The sequence below is a fragment of the Osmia lignaria genome, chromosome 3, assembly GCF_051020975.1.
Source record: "Osmia lignaria lignaria isolate PbOS001 chromosome 3, iyOsmLign1, whole genome shotgun sequence".
Taxonomy (NCBI): domain Eukaryota; kingdom Metazoa; phylum Arthropoda; class Insecta; order Hymenoptera; family Megachilidae; genus Osmia; species Osmia lignaria.
In genome coordinates, this window is record NC_135034.1 from 1325987 (window position 1) to 1340693 (window position 14707).

Below are 14707 nucleotides of genomic sequence, written 5' to 3' on the forward strand. Positions count from 1 at the left end.
CATTCATTACATATCTATTTTGGGTACAATGTAATATAGTGATTACATCCCACAGATCAATGTACATGTAATATCGATATCATTATTACTATATCTACATTAGATATAATGTAATATACTGATCCCTGCCCATAGTTCAATGTACCTATATTTAATAACAATATCATTAGTACTATATCCACATCACATATAATGTAATATACTGATCCCTTCCCACAGATCAATGTACATTTAGTAACACCATCATTCATACTATATCTACACTGGATATAATACAATATACGGATTCCTCCCCACAGATCAATGTACATTTTATAACATCATTCATACTATATCTACATTGGATATAATGTAATATACTGATCCCTGCCCATACGTCAATGTACATATAATAGCAAAATCGTTATTACTATATCTACATTAGGTATAATGTAATATACTGATCCCTGCTCACAGATCAATGTACCTATATTTAATAACAATATCCTTAGTACTATATCCACATTACACATAATGTAATATACTGATTCCTTCCCACAGATCAATGTACATTTAATAACAACAGCATTCATACTATATCAACACTAGGTAAAATGTAATATAGTGATTACATCCCACAGATCAAGGTACATTCAATATCGATATCATTATTACTATATCTACAATAGATATAATGTAATATACTGATCCCTTCGCACAGATCAAGGTACCTACATTTAATAACAATATCACTAGTATTACGTCCACATTACATATAATGTAGTATACTGATTCCTTCTCACAGATCAGTGTAGATTTAATAACAACATCCTTCATACTATATCAACACTAGGTATAATGTAATATACTGATCCCTTCCCACAGACCAAGGTGCCTACATTTAGTAACAATATCATTATTACTATATCTGCATTAGATATAATGTAATATACTGATTCCTTCCCACAGATCAATGTACATTTAACAACAACATCATTCATACTATATCTACATTGGATATAATGTAATATACTGATCCCCTCCCACAGATCAATGTACCTACATTTAATAACAATATCCTTAGTACTATATCCACATTTCACATAATGTAATATACTGATTCCTTCCCACAGAACAATGTACATTTAATAACACCATCATTCATACTATATCTACACGAGGTATAATGTAATATAGTGATTACATCCCACAGATCAATGTACATATAACAACAACATCATTCATACTATATCTACATTGGATATAATGTAATATACTGATCCCTTCCCACAGATCAATGTACATTTAGTAACACCATCATTCATACTATATCTACACTGGATATAATACAATATACGGATTCCTACCCAAAGATCAATGTACATTTTATAACAACATCATTCATACTATATCTACATCGGATATAATGTAATATACTTATCCCTTCCCATACGTCAATGTACATATAATAGCAAAATCGTTATTACTATATCTACATTAGGTATATTGTAATATACTGATCCCTGCTCACAGATCAATGTACCTATATTTAATAACAATATCCTTAGTACTATATCCACATTACCCATAATGTAATATACTGATTCCTTCCCACAGATCAATGTACATTAACAACAACATCATTCATGCTATAGCTAAATTGGATATAATGTAATATACTGATCCCTGCCCACAGATCAATGTACCTACATTTAATAACAATATCATTATTTCTATATCTACATTAGATAAAATGTAATATACTGATCCCTTCCCACAGATCAAGGTGCCTACATTTAGTAACAATATCATTATTACTATATCTACATTAGATATAATGTAATATACTGATCCCTGCCCACCGGTCAATGTACATTTAATAACAACATCGATCATACTATATCCACATTAGGTATAATGTAATATAGTGATTACGTCTCACAGATCAATGTACCTACATTTAATAACAATATCCTTAGTACTATATCCACATTACACATAATGTAATATACTGATTCCTTCCCACAGATCAATGTACATATAACAACAACATCATTCATACTATATCTACATTGGATATAATGTAATATACTTATCCCTTCCCACAGGTCAATGTACATATAATAGCATAATCGTTATTACTATATCTACATTAGGTATAATGTAATGTATTAACTACATCCTACACATCATTGTACATTTAATATCATCATTCATGCTATAGCTAAATTGGATATAATGTAATATACTGATTCCTTCCCACAGATCAATGTACATTTAATAACAACACTATTCATACTATATCTACACTAGGTATAATGTAACGTGGTGATTACATCCCACAGATCAATGTACATTTAATAATATCATTCATACTATAACTACATTGGATATAATGTAATATACTGATCCCTTCCCACAGATCAAGGTATCTACATTTAATAACAATATCATTATTACTATATCTGCACTAGATATAATGCAATATACGGATTCCTTCCCACAGATCAATGTACATTTAATAACAACATCATTCATACTATAACTACATTGGATATAATGTAATATACTGATCCCTTCCCACAGATCAATGTACCTACATTTAATAACAATATCATTAGTACTACGTCCACATTACATATAATGTAGTATACTGATTCCTTCTCTCAGATCAGTGTAGATTTAATAACAACATCCTTCATACTATATCAACACTAGGTATAATGTAATATACTGATCCCTTCCCACAGACCAAGGTGCCTACATTTAGTAACAATATCATTATTACTATATCTACATTAGATATAATGTAATATACTGATCCCTGCCCACCGGTCAATGTACATTTAATAACAACATCGTTCATACTATATCCACATTAGGTATAATGTAATATAGTGATTACCTCCCACAGATCAATGTACCTACATTTAGTAACAATATCCTTAGTACTATATCCACATTACACATAATGTAATATACTGATTCCTTCCCACAGATCAATGTACATTTAACAACAACATCATTCGTACTATATCTACACGAGGTATAATGTAATATAGTGATTACATCCCCCAGATCAATGTACATATAACAACAACATCATTCATACTATATCTACATTGGATATAATGTAATATACTGATCCCTTCCCAAAGGTCAATGTACATATAATAGCATAATCGTTATTACTATATCTACATTAGGTATAATGTAATGTATTAACTACATCCTACAGATCATTGTACATTTAATAACATCATTCATGCTATAGCTAAATTGGATATAATGTAATATACTGATCCTTTCCCACAGATCAAGGTAGCTACATTTAATAACATTATCATTAATACTATATCTACATGAGATATAATGTTATATACTAATCCCTGCCCACAGATCAATGTATATTTAATAGCGATATCATTATTACTATATCTACATTAGATATAATGTTATATACTGATCCCTGCCCACAGTTCAATGTACCTATATTTAATAACAATATCATTAGTACTATATCCACATCATATATAATGTAATATACCGATTCCTTCCCACAGATCAACGTAGATTTAATAACAACATCATTCATACTATATCAACACTACGTATAATGTAATATAGTGATTACATCCCACAGATCAAGGTACATTTAATAACAACATCATTCATACTATATCTACATTGGATATAATGTATTATACTGATCCCTTCCCACAGATCAAGGTGCCTACATTTAGTAACAATATCATTATTACTATATCTTCATTAGATATAATGTAATATACTAATCCCTGCCCACAGATCAATGTATATTTAGTAGCGATATCATTATTACTATATCTACATTGGATATAATGTAATATACTGAACCCTCCCCACAGATCAATGTACCTACATTTAACAACAATATCATTAGTACTACGTCCACATTGCATATAATGTAATATACTGATTCCTTGCCACAGACCAGTGTACATTTAATAACAACATCATTCATTACATATCTATTTTGGGTACAATGTAATATAGTGATTACATCCCACAGATCAATGTACATGTAATATCGATATCATTATTACTATATCTACATTAGATATAATGTAATATACTGATCCCTGCCCATAGTTCAATGTACCTATATTTAATAACAATATCATTAGTACTATATCCACATCACATATAATGTAATATACTGATCCCTTCCCACAGATCAATGTACATTTAGTAACACCATCATTCATACTATATCTACCCTAGGTATAATGTAACATAGTGATTACATCCCACAGATCAATGTACATTTAATAACAACATCATTCATACTATAACTACATTGGATATAATGTAATATACTGATCCCTCCCCACAGATCAATGTACATTTTATAACAACATCATTCATACTATATCTACATTGGATATAATGTAATATACTGATCCCTTCCCATACGTCAATGTACATATAATAGCAAAATCGTTATTACTATATCTACATTAGGTATAATGTAATATACTGATCCCTTCCCACAGATCAAGGTGCCTACATTTAGTAACAATATCATTATTACTATATCTACATTAGATATAATGTAATATACTGATCCCTGCCCACCGGTCAATGTACATTTAATAACAACATCGATCATACTATATCCACATTAGGTATAATGTAATATAGTGATTACGTCTCACAGATCAATGTACCTACATTTAATAACAATATCCTTAGTACTATATCCACATTACACATAATGTAATATACTGATTCCTTCCCACAGATCAATGTACATTTAACAACAACATCATTCATACTATATCTACAATGGATATAATGTAATATACTGATCCCTGCCCATAGTTCAATGTACCTATATTTAATAACAATATCATTAGTACTATATCCACATCACATATAATGTAATATACTGATCCCTTCCCACAGATCAATGTACATTTAGTAACACCATCATTCATACTATATCTACACTGGATATAATACAATATACGGATTCCTCCCCACAGATCAATGTACATTTTATAACATCATTCATACTATATCTACATTGGATATAATGTAATATACTGATCCCTTCCCACAGATCAAGGTATCTACATTTAATAACAATATCATTATTACTATATCTACAATAGATATAATGTAATATACTGATCCCTTCGCACAGATCAAGGTACCTACATTTAATAACAATATCACTATTATTACGTCCACATTACATATAATGTAGTATACTGATTCCTTCTCACAGATCAGTGTAGATTTAATAACAACATCCTTCATACTATATCAACACTAGGTATAATGTAATATACTGATCCCTTCCCACAGACCAAGGTGCCTACATTTAGTAACAATATCATTATTACTATATCTGCATTAGATATAATGTAATATAGTGATTCCTTCCCACAGATCAATGTACATTTAACAACAACATCATTCATACTATATCTACATTGGATATAATGTAATATACTGATCCCCTCCCACAGATCAATGTACCTACATTTAATAACAATATCCTTAGTACTATATCCACATTTCACATAATGTAATATACTGATTCCTTCCCACAGAACAATGTACATTTAATAACACCATCATTCATACTATATCTACACGAGGTATAATGTAATATAGTGATTACATCCCACAGATCAATGTACATATAACAACAACATCATTCATACTATATCTACATTGGATATAATGTAATATACTGATCCCTTCCCACAGATCAATGTACATTTAGTAACACCATCATTCATACTATATCTACACTGGATATAATACAATATACGGATTCCTACCCAAAGATCAATGTACATTTTATAACAACATCATTCATACTATATCTACATCGGATATAATGTAATATACTGATCCCTTCCCATACGTCAATGTACATATAATAGCAAAATCGTTATTACTATATCTACATTAGGTATATTGTAATATACTGATCCCTGCTCACAGATCAATGTACCTATATTTAATAACAATATCCTTAGTACTATATCCACATTACCCATAATGTAATATACTGATTCCTTCCCACAGATCAATGTACATTAACAACAACATCATTCATGCTGTAGCTAAATTGGATATAATGTAATATACTGATCCCTGCCCACAGATCAATGTACCTACATTTAATAACAATATCATTAGTACTATATCTACATTAGATATAATGTAATATACTGATCCCTGCCCACAGATCAATGTACCTACATTTAGTAACAATATCATTATTACTATATCTACATTAGATATAATGTAGTATACTGATCCCTGCCCACCGGTCAATGTACATTTAATAACAACATCGTTCATACTATATCCACATTAGGTATAATGTAATATAGTGATTACGTCCCACAGATCAATGTACCTACATTTAGTAACAATATCCTTAGTACTATATCCACATTACACATAATGTAATATACTGATTCCTTCCCACAGATCAATGTACATTTAACAACAACATCATTCGTACTATATCTACATGAGGTATAATGTAATATAGTGATTACATCCCCCAGATCAATGTACATATAACAACAACATCATTCATACTATATCTACATTGGATATAATGTAATATACTGATCCCTTCCCAAAGGTCAATGTACATATAATAGCATAATCGTTATTACTATATCTACATTAGGTATAATGTAATGTATTAACTACATCCTACAGATCATTGTACATTTAATAACATCATTCATGCTATAGCTAAATTGGATATAATGTAATATACTGATCCTTTCCCACAGATCAAGGTAGCTACATTTAATAACATTATCATTAATACTATATCTACATGAGATATAATGTTATATACTAATCCCTGCCCACAGATCAATGTATATTTAATAGCGATATCATTATTACTATATCTACATTAGATATAATGTTATATACTGATCCCTGCCCACAGTTCAATGTACCTATACTTAATAACAATATCATTAGTACTATATCCACATCATATATAATGTAATATACCGATTCCTTCCCACAGATCAACGTAGATTTAATAACAACATCATTCATACTATATCAACACTAGGTATAATGTAATATAGTGATTACATCCCACAGATCAAGGTACATTTAATAACAACATCATTCATACTATATCTACATTGGATATAATGTATTATAGTGATCCCTTCCCACAGATCAAGGTGCCTACATTTAGTAACAATATCATTATTACTATATCTTCATTAGATATAATGTAATATACTAATCCCTGCCCACAGATCAATGTATATTTAGTAGCGATATCATTATTATTATATCTACATTGGATATAATGTAATATACTGAACCCTCCCCACAGATCAATGTACCTACATTTAACAACAATATCATTAGTACTACGTCCACATTGCATATAATGTAATATACTGACTCCTTGCCACAGATCAGTGTACATTTAATAACAACATCATTCATTACATATCTATTTTGGGTACAATGTAATATAGTGATTACATCCCACAGATCAATGTACATGTAATGTCGATATCATTATTACTATATCTACATTAGATATAATGTAATATACTGATCCCTGCCCATAGTTCAATGTACCTATATTTAATAACAATATCATTAGTACTATATCCACATCACATATAATGTAATATACTGATCCCTTCCCACAGATCAATGTACATTTAGTAACACCATCTTTCATACTATATCTACACTAGGTATAATGTAACATAGTGATTACATCCCACAGATCAATGTACATTTAATAACAACATCATTCATACTATAACTACATTGGATATAATGTAATATACTGATCCCTCCCCACAGATCAATGTACATTTTATAACAACATCATTCATACTATATCTACATTGGATATAATGTAATATACTGATCCCTTCCCATACGTCAATGTACATATAATAGCAAAATCGTTATTACTATATCTACATTAGGTATAATGTAATTTACTGATCCCTGCTCACAGATCAATGTACCTATATTTAATAACAATATCCTTAGTACTATATCCACATTACACATAATGTAATATTATGATTCCTTCCCACAGATCAATGAACATTTAATAACAACAGCATTCATACTATATCAACACTAGGTATAATGTAATATAGTGATTACATCCCACAGATCAAGGTACATTCAATATCGATATCATTATTACTATATCTACATTAGATAAAATGTAATATACTGATCCCTTCCCACAGATCAAGGTGCCTACATTTAGTAACAATATCATTATTACTATATCTACATTAGATATAATGTAATATACTGATCCCTGCCCACCGGTCAATGTACATTTAATAACAACATCGATCATACTATATCCACATTAGGTATAATGTAATATAGTGATTACGTCTCACAGATCAATGTACCTACATTTAATAACAATATCCTTAGTACTATATCCACATTACACATAATGTAATATACTGATTCCTTCCCACAGATCAATGTACATTTAACAACAACATCATTCATACTATATCTACATTGGATATAATGTAATATACTGATCCCTTCCCACAGATCAATGTACCTACATTTAATAACAATATCCTTAGTACTATATCCACATTACACATAATGTAATATACTGATTCCTTCCCACAGAACAATGTACATTTAATAACACCATCATTCATACTATATCTACACGAGGTATAATGTAATATAGTGATTACATCCCACAGATCAATGTACATATAACAACAACATCATTCATACTATATCTACATTGGATATAATGTAATATACTTATCCCTTCCCACAGGTCAATGTACATATAATAGCATAATCGTTATTACTATATCTACATTAGGTATAATGTAATGTATTAACTACATCCTACACATCATTGTACATTTAATATCATCATTCATGCTATAGCTAAATTGGATATAATGTAATATACTGATTCCTTCCCACAGATCAATGTACATTTAATAACAACACTATTCATACTATATCTACACTAGGTATAATGTAACGTGGTGATTACATCCCACAGATCAATGTACATTTAATAATATCATTCATACTATAACTACATTGGATATAATGTAATATACTGATCCCTTCCCACAGATCAAGGTATCTACATTTAATAACAATATCATTATTACTATATCTGCACTAGATATAATGCAATATACGGATTCCTTCCCACAGATCAATGTACATTTAATAACAACATCATTCATACTATAACTACATTGGATATAATGTAATATACTGATCCCTTCCCACAGATCAATGTACCTACATTTAATAACAATATCATTAGTACTACGTCCACATTACATATAATGTAGTATACTGATTCCTTCTCTCAGATCAGTGTAGATTTAATAACAACATCCTTCATACTATATCAACACTAGGTATAATGTAATATACTGATCCCTTCCCACAGACCAAGGTGCCTACATTTAGTAACAATATCATTATTACTATATCTACATTAGATATAATGTAATATACTGATCCCTGCCCACCGGTCAATGTACATTTAATAACAACATCGTTCATAGTATATCCACATTAGGTATAATGTAATATAGTGATTACCTCCCACAGATCAATGTACCTACATTTAGTAACAATATCCTTAGTACTATATCCACATTACACATAATGTAATATACTGATTCCTTCCCACAGATCAATGTACATTTAACAACAACATCATTCGTACTATATCTACACGAGGTATAATGTAATATAGTGATTACATCCCCCAGATCAATGTACATATAACAACAACATCATTCATACTATATCTACATTGGATATAATGTAATATACTGATCCCTTCCCAAAGGTCAATGTACATATAATAGCATAATCGTTATTACTATATCTACATTAGGTATAATGTAATGTATTAACTACATCCTACAGATCATTGTACATTTAATAACATCATTCATGCTATAGCTAAATTGGATATAATGTAATATACTGATCCTTTCCCACAGATCAAGGTAGCTACATTTAATAACATTATCATTAATACTATATCTACATGAGATATAATGTTATATACTAATCCCTGCCCACAGATCAATGTATATTTAATAGCGATATCATTATTACTATATCTACATTAGATATAATGCTATATACTGATCCCTGCCCACAGTTCAATGTACCTATATTTAATAACAATATCATTAGTACTATATCCACATCATATATAATGTAATATACCGATTCCTTCCCACAGATCAACGTAGATTTAATAACAACATCATTCATACTATATCAACACTACGTATAATGTAATATAGTGATTACATCCCACAGATCAAGGTACATTTAATAACAACATCATTCATACTATATCTACATTGGATATAATGTATTATACTGATCCCTTCCCACAGATCAAGGTGCCTACATTTAGTAACAATATCATTATTACTATATCTTCATTAGATATAATGTAATATACTAATCCCTGCCCACAGATCAATGTATATTTAGTAGCGATATCATTATTACTATATCTACATTGGATATAATGTAATATACTGAACCCTCCCCACAGATCAATGTACCTACATTTAACAACAATATCATTAGTACTACGTCCACATTGCATATAATGTAATATACTGATTCCTTGCCACAGATCAGTGTACATTTAATAACAACATCATTCATTACATATCTATTTTGGGTACAATGTAATATAGTGATTACATCCCACAGATCAATGTACATGTAATATCGATATCATTATTACTATATCTACATTAGATATAATGTAATATACTGATCCCTGCCCATAGTTCAATGTACCTATATTTAATAACAATATCATTAGTACTATATCCACATCACATATAATGTAATATACTGATCCCTTCCCACAGATCAATGTACATTTAGTAACACCATCATTCATACTATATCTACCCTAGGTATAATGTAACATAGTGATTACATCCCACAGATCAATGTACATTTAATAACAACATCATTCATACTATAACTACATTGGATATAATGTAATATACTGATCCCTCCCCACAGATCAATGTACATTTTATAACAACATCATTCATACTATATCTACATTGGATATAATGTAATATACTGATCCCTTCCCATACGTCAATGTACCTATATTTAATAACAATATCATTAGTACTATATCCACATCACATATAATGTAATATACTGATCCCTTCCCACAGATCAATGTACATTTAGTAACACCATCATTCATACTATATCTACACTGGATATAATACAATATACGGATTCCTCCCCACAGATCAATGTACATTTTATAACATCATTCATACTATATCTACATTGGATATAATGTAATATACTGATCCCTTCCCATACGTCAATGTACATATAATAGCAAAATCGTTATTACTATATCTACATTAGGTATAATGTAATATACTGATCCCTGCTCACAGATCAATGTACCTATATTTAATAACAATATCCTTAGTACTATATCCACATTACACATAATGTAATATACTGATTCCTTCCCACAGATCAATGTACATTTAATAACAACAGCATTCATACTAAATCAACACTAGGTATAATGTAATATAGTGATTACATCCCACAGATCAAGGTACATTCAATATCGATATCATTATTACTATATCTACAATAGATATAATGTAATATACTGATCCCTTCGCACAGATCAAGGTACCTACATTTAATAACAATATCACTAGTATTACGTCCACATTACATATAATGTAGTATACTGATTCCTTCTCACAGATCAGTGTAGATTTAATAACAACATCCTTCATACTATATCAACACTAGGTATAATGTAATATACTGATCCCTTCCCACAGACCAAGGTGCCTACATTTAGTAACAATATCATTATTACTATATCTGCATTAGATATAATGTAATATACTGATTCCTTCCCACAGATCAATGTACATTTAACAACAACATCATTCATACTATATCTACATTGGATATAATGTAATATACTGATCCCCTCCCACAGATCAATGTACCTACATTTAATAACAATATCCTTAGTACTATATCCACATTTCACATAATGTAATATACTGATTCCTTCCCACAGAACAATGTACATTTAATAACACCATCATTCATACTATATCTACACGAGGTATAATGTAATATAGTGATTACATCCCACAGATCAATGTACATATAACAACAACATCATTCATACTATATCTACATTGGATATAATGTAATATACTGATCCCTTCCCACAGATCAATGTACATTTAGTAACACCATCATTCATACTATATCTACACTGGATATAATACAATATACGGATTCCTACCCAAAGATCAATGTACATTTTATAACAACATCATTCATACTATATCTACATCGGATATAATGTAATATACTTATCCCTTCCCATACGTCAATGTACATATAATAGCAAAATCGTTATTACTATATCTACATTAGGTATATTGTAATATACTGATCCCTGCTCACAGATCAATGTACCTATATTTAATAACAATATCCTTAGTACTATATCCACATTACCCATAATGTAATATACTGATTCCTTCCCACAGATCAATGTACATTAACAACAACATCATTCATGCTATAGCTAAATTGGATATAATGTAATATACTGATCCCTGCCCACAGATCAATGTACCTACATTTAATAACAATATCATTATTACTATATCTACATTAGATAAAATGTAATATACTGATCCCTTCCCACAGATCAAGGTGCCTACATTTAGTAACAATATCATTATTACTATATCTACATTAGATATAATGTAATATACTGATCCCTGCCCACCGGTCAATGTACATTTAATAACAACATCGATCATACTATATCCACATTAGGTATAATGTAATATAGTGATTACGTCTCACAGATCAATGTACCTACATTTAATAACAATATCCTTAGTACTATATCCACATTACACATAATGTAATATACTGATTCCTTCCCACAGATCAATGTACATATAACAACAACATCATTCATACTATATCTACATTGGATATAATGTAATATACTTATCCCTTCCCACAGGTCAATGTACATATAATAGCATAATCGTTATTACTATATCTACATTAGGTATAATGTAATGTATTAACTACATCCTACACATCATTGTACATTTAATATCATCATTCATGCTATAGCTAAATTGGATATAATGTAATATACTGATTCCTTCCCACAGATCAATGTACATTTAATAACAACACTATTCATACTATATCTACACTAGGTATAATGTAACGTGGTGATTACATCCCACAGATCAATGTACATTTAATAATATCATTCATACTATAACTACATTGGATATAATGTAATATACTGATCCCTTCCCACAGATCAAGGTATCTACATTTAATAACAATATCATTATTACTATATCTGCACTAGATATAATGCAATATACGGATTCCTTCCCACAGATCAATGTACATTTAATAACAACATCATTCATACTATAACTACATTGGATATAATGTAATATACTGATCCCTTCCCACAGATCAATGTACCTACATTTAATCACAATATCATTAGTACTACGTCCACATTACATATAATGTAGTATACTGATTCCTTCTCTCAGATCAGTGTAGATTTAATAACAACATCCTTCATACTATATCAACACTAGGTATAATGTAATATACTGATCCCTTCCCACAGACCAAGGTGCCTACATTTAGTAACAATATCATTATTACTATATCTACATTAGATATAATGTAATATACTGATCCCTGCCCACCGGTCAATGTACATTTAATAACAACATCGTTCATACTATATCCACATTAGGTATAATGTAATATAGTGATTACCTCCCACAGATCAATGTACCTACATTTAGTAACAATATCCTTAGTACTATATCCACATTACACATAATGTAATATACTGATTCCTTCCCACAGATCAATGTACATTTAACAACAACATCATTCGTACTATATCTACACGAGGTATAATGTAATATAGTGATTACATCCCCCAGATCAATGTACATATAACAACAACATCATTCATACTATATCTACATTGGATATAATGTAATATACTGATCCCTTCCCAAAGGTCAATGTACATATAATAGCATAATCGTTATTACTATATCTACATTAGGTATAATGTAATGTATTAACTACATCCTACAGATCATTGTACATTTAATAACATCATTCATGCTATAGCTAAATTGGATATAATGTAATATACTGATCCTTTCCCACAGATCAAGGTAGCTACATTTAATAACATTATCATTAATACTATATCTACATGAGATATAATGTTATATACTAATCCCTGCCCACAGATCAATGTATATTTAATAGCGATATCATTATTACTATATCTACATTAGATATAATGTTATATACTGATCCCTGCCCACAGTTCAATGTACCTATATTTAATAACAATATCATTAGTACTATATCCACATCATATATAATGTAATATACCGATTCCTTCCCACAGATCAACGTAGATTTAATAACAACATCATTCATACTATATCAACACTACGTATAATGTAATATAGTGATTACATCCCACAGATCAAGGTACATTTAATAACAACATCATTCATACTATATCTACATT